Raw genomic sequence first — 6,000 nt, 5'->3', positions numbered from 1 at the left:
TTTGCGGTTTGTACAAATTACTTAAATTGAGCTGAAACAACTAAATTCTTAAGGGTTTTTTTTTTACAGCTTAATTGTTTTATGTTCAATCCACTTACATTTGTAAAAATTATTAAGTTAACTTAATTACTTCACTGTAAAAAAATCTATTTATGTTGGAACAACACAAAGATACCAAATGCAGTACACTATAAAAAGCCATTAGTTGACTTTACTTGAAGTGAGTAAATTCATTCATTCATTTTCTTTTATGCTTTATTAATCAGGGGTCGCCACAGCAGAATGAACCGCCAACTCTTCCAGCACGGAAGCCTTTCCTGCTCCAACCCATCACTCGGAAACACCCATACACTCCCATTCACGCACATACATTACGGACAATTTAGCATACCCAATTCACCCATAGCGCATGTGTTTAGACTTGTTGGGGAAACCGGAGTGTGAGTAAATTCTTGGCCTTAAAATTAATAACTAAATTAACTATGTGCATAATTTCTTAAAAAATAAGTTAAGTGAACTTAACAGTTCTGAGTTACATCAGAGTTACTTAAATGTTTTAAGAATTATCAACTTTTAAAAACTCGTAACAGATGACTTGCTGCTTGTTCAAACCTCTTATTTAAAATGAGCTGAAACAACACAATTCTTGGGTATTTTTTAGACAACTTAATTGTTTTATGTTCCATCCACTTAAATTTGTAAAAACAGTTAAGTTAAATTGATTGAACTGTGTGGAAGCCAGCATTTTGTTTTACAGTTTTTACAAATTTAATTTGATTTGAACATAAAACAATTAAGTTGTTCAAAAAACACAAAAGAATAATGTTGCTTCAACTCATTTTAAATAAGTAGTTTAATCAATCAGCAAGTGATTTTTTTGAGTGTACCAAAACTGCATATTTTCCGTCATCTTATATTTCTTGATGTTTTATTATTTTATTATTTGTTTTCCAACTCTTACCTGTACAGCACTATGGTTTTCCTAAAAAAAACAGAAAATAAATAACCTTTTGACTTTTATTTTGACTAACAAACAATTTATTAAATAACAATTTACATAAATATTTTGTTATCATATATAATGCATTCACTGAAATGAACGAGTAAATTGTGCATTTGTTAGTCTGGATTAGTGTTGCAGTAAATAAATATTATGAATATAATTCATATTGTAAAATGCATGCTAATTCAAAGTGCATTAGCTAATGCTGACAATCAGTCTGTATTTATGAATTTATTTATCAATGTTAAATCTAAACTACAAGCATCTTTTAACATTAGTTCATACTAACTGTTTGATTAAGTTTAATATATATTTTAAAGCACTAGGTTTAGGCACTATGATGTTCCTTAAAGTGTTTTATGCATAAACTTTAACTTTTGACTTTATTTTGACAGACAAACAAAAAAAATGGAATTTATTTCCACTTTACAATTTAATATTAAACTGTAAGTTAAGATTATTTATATATATATATATATATATATATATATATATATATATATATATATATATATATATATATATATATATATATATATATATATATATATATATAAATATTTATCTATTTATATATATCTATTTATATATATATATGTATCTATTTTTATCTATTTATCTAATTTATCTATTATCTAACAGACATTAAGTTTAAGTGCTTTACAATAAAAGAAAACCAGAAAACAGGTAGAAGAAAACATATCAATAGAAGAAAATATATTGAAACAAGTTAAAAATCCAAGAACAGAAACACCAATGTAAGCTCACCATACTGTTAATTAAAAGCTTGACCAAAACGATACATCTTTGAATAAAGTTTTATTTGTTATCATATATAATGCATTTGCTGAAATGAATGAGTAAATTGCGCATTTATTAATCTGGGTTAATGTTGCAGTAAATAATTATTATAAATATAATTAATATTGTAAAATGCATGCTGATTCAAAGTGCATTAGCTAATGCTGACAATCAGTCTGTATTTATGAATATATTTACTGAAATGTTGAAACTAAAAGCATTTGTTATTATTAGTTCATGCTAATTGTTTCAAAGTTTTTAATCTATTTTTAAAAAGTCTTAACAATTTTTGTTGTAATTATTACAGAATTATAAAGAAAAGTTCAATAGGAAATATTCAGTCTTGTAAGTACATAAATGCATATGTAAAAGTCTTTTTATTTTAACATCTGGTTAGTTATATTTTATTATATGCAATTACCTTAATATTTTTCTTGCTAATTTTTCCTCTCACTTCAGAAATCTTAATGTGTAACTTAATTAGCTTTCTCAAAACTTAAAAAATGTCATAATTCACTCACCCTCATGTGTTTTTGAATCTTTATTCTTGTACAGAATAAGCTAATAATGTTTGGTTTACATGTGTGCTGTCAGTCAAAATACTTATATTTTATTCAGTCAGACAAAATTAGCATATGATGATAACTAGGGGCGACGCAGTGGCGCAGTAGGTAGTGCTGTCGCCTCACAGCAAGAAGGTCGCTGGTTCGAGCCTCGGCTGGGTCAGTTGGCGTTTCTGTGTGGAGTTTGCATGTTCTCCCTGCGTTCGCGTGGGTTTCCTCCGGGTGCTCCGTTTCCCCCCACAGTCCAAAGACATGCAGTATAGGTGAATTGGGTAGGCTAAATTGTCTGTAGTGTTTGAGTGTGAGTGAGTGTGTGTGGATGTTTCCCAGAGATGGGTTGCGGCTGGAAGGGCATCCACTACGTAAAAATGTGCTGGATAAGTTGGCAGTTCATTCCGCTGTGGTGACCCCGGATTAATAAAGGGACTAAGCCGAAAAGAAAATGAATGATTGAATGAATGATAACTAGGTGACTTTGCATATAATGTTTGTGTCATAATGTGAACTGTTTTTATGGCACTTTTTGATCTTTTTGGTGCTTGACTGCCCTGAGTCACGGTCAATGGATATTGTGCAGTTAATGTGCAGCTTAAACATTTTGCTAAATATCTTCTTTTGTCACCCACCAAAAAAAACACATTTATTTAGGTTTGAAACAGCATGAGATGTGAGTAAATAAAGACAATAACGTTTAGCTAACCTAGTTTAGTGTTTACTATCATCTAAATGTTTAAAGCCAATAAGATTTTTTACAAAAACACTGTTTTTAAAAGCACATTTTGATCTTTTTGGTGCTCGACTTTCCTGATTCACTGTTATTTTATTTTATAAATGTGCCGCTTAGACATTCTGCTAAGTATCTCATTTTGTTACCCACCAAAAACACATTTATTTAGGTTTGAAATTGCACACTTAATGAGTAAATAATGACTAACGTTTAGCTAACCTAGTTGAGTGTTTACTATCATTCAAATATTTGAAGTCAGTAAGATTTTTTACAAAAACACTGTTTTTAAAAGCACATTTTGATCTTTTTGGTGCTTGACTTCCCTGATTCACTGTCAATGTATGAAAATGTGCAGCTTAGACATTCTGCTAAGTATCTCATTTTGTGACTCACCAAAAAACACATTTATTTAGGTTTGAAATTGCACGCTTAATGAGTAAATAATGACAATATCCTTTAAGTAACCTAGTTTAGTGTTTACTATCATTCAAATGTTTAAATCCAGTAAGATATTTTTAATACACTGTTTTTAAAAGCATGTTTAAATCTTTTTTTTTTTGGTACTTGATTGCCCTCAATCACTGTTATTTTTATTTTAAAATGTGCAGCTTGGACATTCTGCTAAGTATCTCATTTTGTTACCCACCAACCCCACTGATTTAGGTTTAAATGGCATGAGGAATGGGTAAATAATAACAGTATCATTTAGCAAACCTGGTTTAGCATTTACTATTATTCATATGTTTGAAGTCAGTAAGATTTTTTTTTACAAATATATTTAAAAATAGGTCCAATAATGCATTTATTTGAGTAACTTTTTTAGCTTTTATTGCAATTCAAACATAAATTTGTACTAATATTTAACTTATTTAAATCTAGATCATTACTCCGGTCTTCAGTGTCACATGATCTTTCAGAAATCATTTTAATATGTTTGTTTGCTGCTCGGGAATCATTTGTTATTATTTTCAATGTTGAAAACAGTTCAGAGTAAAACATGAGATGTTTTTTGTTCAGGACTCTTTGATGAATAGGAACAGTACTTATTTGAAATATAAATCTTTTTTGTAACACTTTTTATATGTAAATTGTGTCTTTCGATCTTACTGACCTGAAACTTTTAAGCGTATATTTTCAGAAATTCAGTCGATTTGATTCTGTGCACTTCCTAAAAATAGCAACATTATTCATCACTTTATGCGTAATTTTCCTTTCTTTACTGACTTTCATCAATCTGACAGATTCTGAGATGTGATTTTATTTCAGCTGTGACCACTACACATGTGCTCGACGATTCTTGTGGTCATGTTTTCTCCCTTACAAATCTTATAGGCAGCAAATCATATGTGACTAAACTCAGGAAACCAATGTCACTGTGAAAGAAAAAAAAACACAGCATTGCTTTTATATTGAGAAATAACAATTACTGGCATTTTTACATTTCTCAACATCACACACTTTCAGTAATTGTTTATAATTTTTTATTTATATATAGTGTTTCTTTTGCTGTAAAACATGTCTAATATCTGTTTATTTCTTGCATTATTAAAAATTAGATAGATAGACAGACAGACAGACAGACAGACAGATACTATAAACTACATGACCAAAGTCTTGATGCCTATCCAAGTTTTGGGAACAGCAAATAATAACTCGACTTCTAGTTGATCATTTGGTATCAGAAGTGGCTTATATGAAAGGCAAAGGTCTCTAGATTACACTTATTTACCAAAATAAAATATGATCATGCCTTGATTTTTAGTTATTTGATAAGGACAGTAAGGTCTGACTTTGCTTAGACAAAAGTCTTGTCACTGAACCTTCAATAATGTCCAGTAGAGAATATAAAGTCATGCTGCAGTGGAAACAGAATGAATATTGTGTCTGACTCCATCATGAGCTTGGAGGACTGCATCCATACATCTCTACAATGACTCAAATCACTTATTAATAAAGTCATCTGGAATGGCAAAGAAAGCGTTCCTGCAGGACTCCCAGAGTTCATCAAGATACTTTGGATTCATCTTCAATGCCTCCTTCATCTTACTCAAGACATGCTCAGTAATGTTTATGTCTGGTGACTGGGCTGGCCAATCCTGGAGCAACTTGACCTTCTTTGCTTTCAGGAACTTTGATGTGGATGCTGAAGTACGAGAAGGAGCACTATCCTGCTGAAGAATTTGCCCTCTCCTGTGGTTTGTAAAGTAATGGGCAGCACAAATGTCTTGATCCCTCAGGCTGTTGATGTTGCCATCCACTCTGCAGATCTCTCACACGCCCCCAAACTGAATAACCCCAAACCATGATTTTTGCTTCACCAAACTTGACTAAATTCCATGACAATCTTGGGTCCATGTGGGTTCCAATAGGCCTTCTGCAGTATTTGTGATGAATATGATGCAGTTCAACAGATGATTCATCAGAAAAATCGATCTTCTGCCACTTTTCAGAATGATCAACGAGAAGTCAAGTTATTATTTGTACTCTTACAACTGGGATCGACGACAAGACTTTTGTCAGGTAGTGTAGACAGACAGATGCGGACGGACGGACGGACGGACAGATAGATAGATAGATAGATAGATAGATAGATAGATAGATAGATAGATAGATAGATAGATAGATAGATAGATAGATAGATCTGTCATATCTTTTTTTATTTTTCCTCTTTGTGGTATATGGTAGTATTATATTTCCTTCTTTTTTTTTCCGACACATCTTCTGTGGTTTTTATTTATTTTTGTTAATCATTCAGAGCCCTTTGTTGGTCTTAAAGGGATCACTCAACTCAAAAATGAACATTCACTCACAATTTACTGGCCCTTAAGTTGTTTCAATCCTGTATGAGTTTCTTTTTTATGCACCAATGAATTTTATTTTGAAAATAAATTGCAAACTGGTAACCA

Source organism: Danio aesculapii, chromosome 13 (genome assembly GCF_903798145.1).
Source record: "Danio aesculapii chromosome 13, fDanAes4.1, whole genome shotgun sequence".
Classification (NCBI taxonomy): domain Eukaryota; kingdom Metazoa; phylum Chordata; class Actinopteri; order Cypriniformes; family Danionidae; genus Danio; species Danio aesculapii.
Note: the sequence above shows the minus strand (reverse complement) of the source record.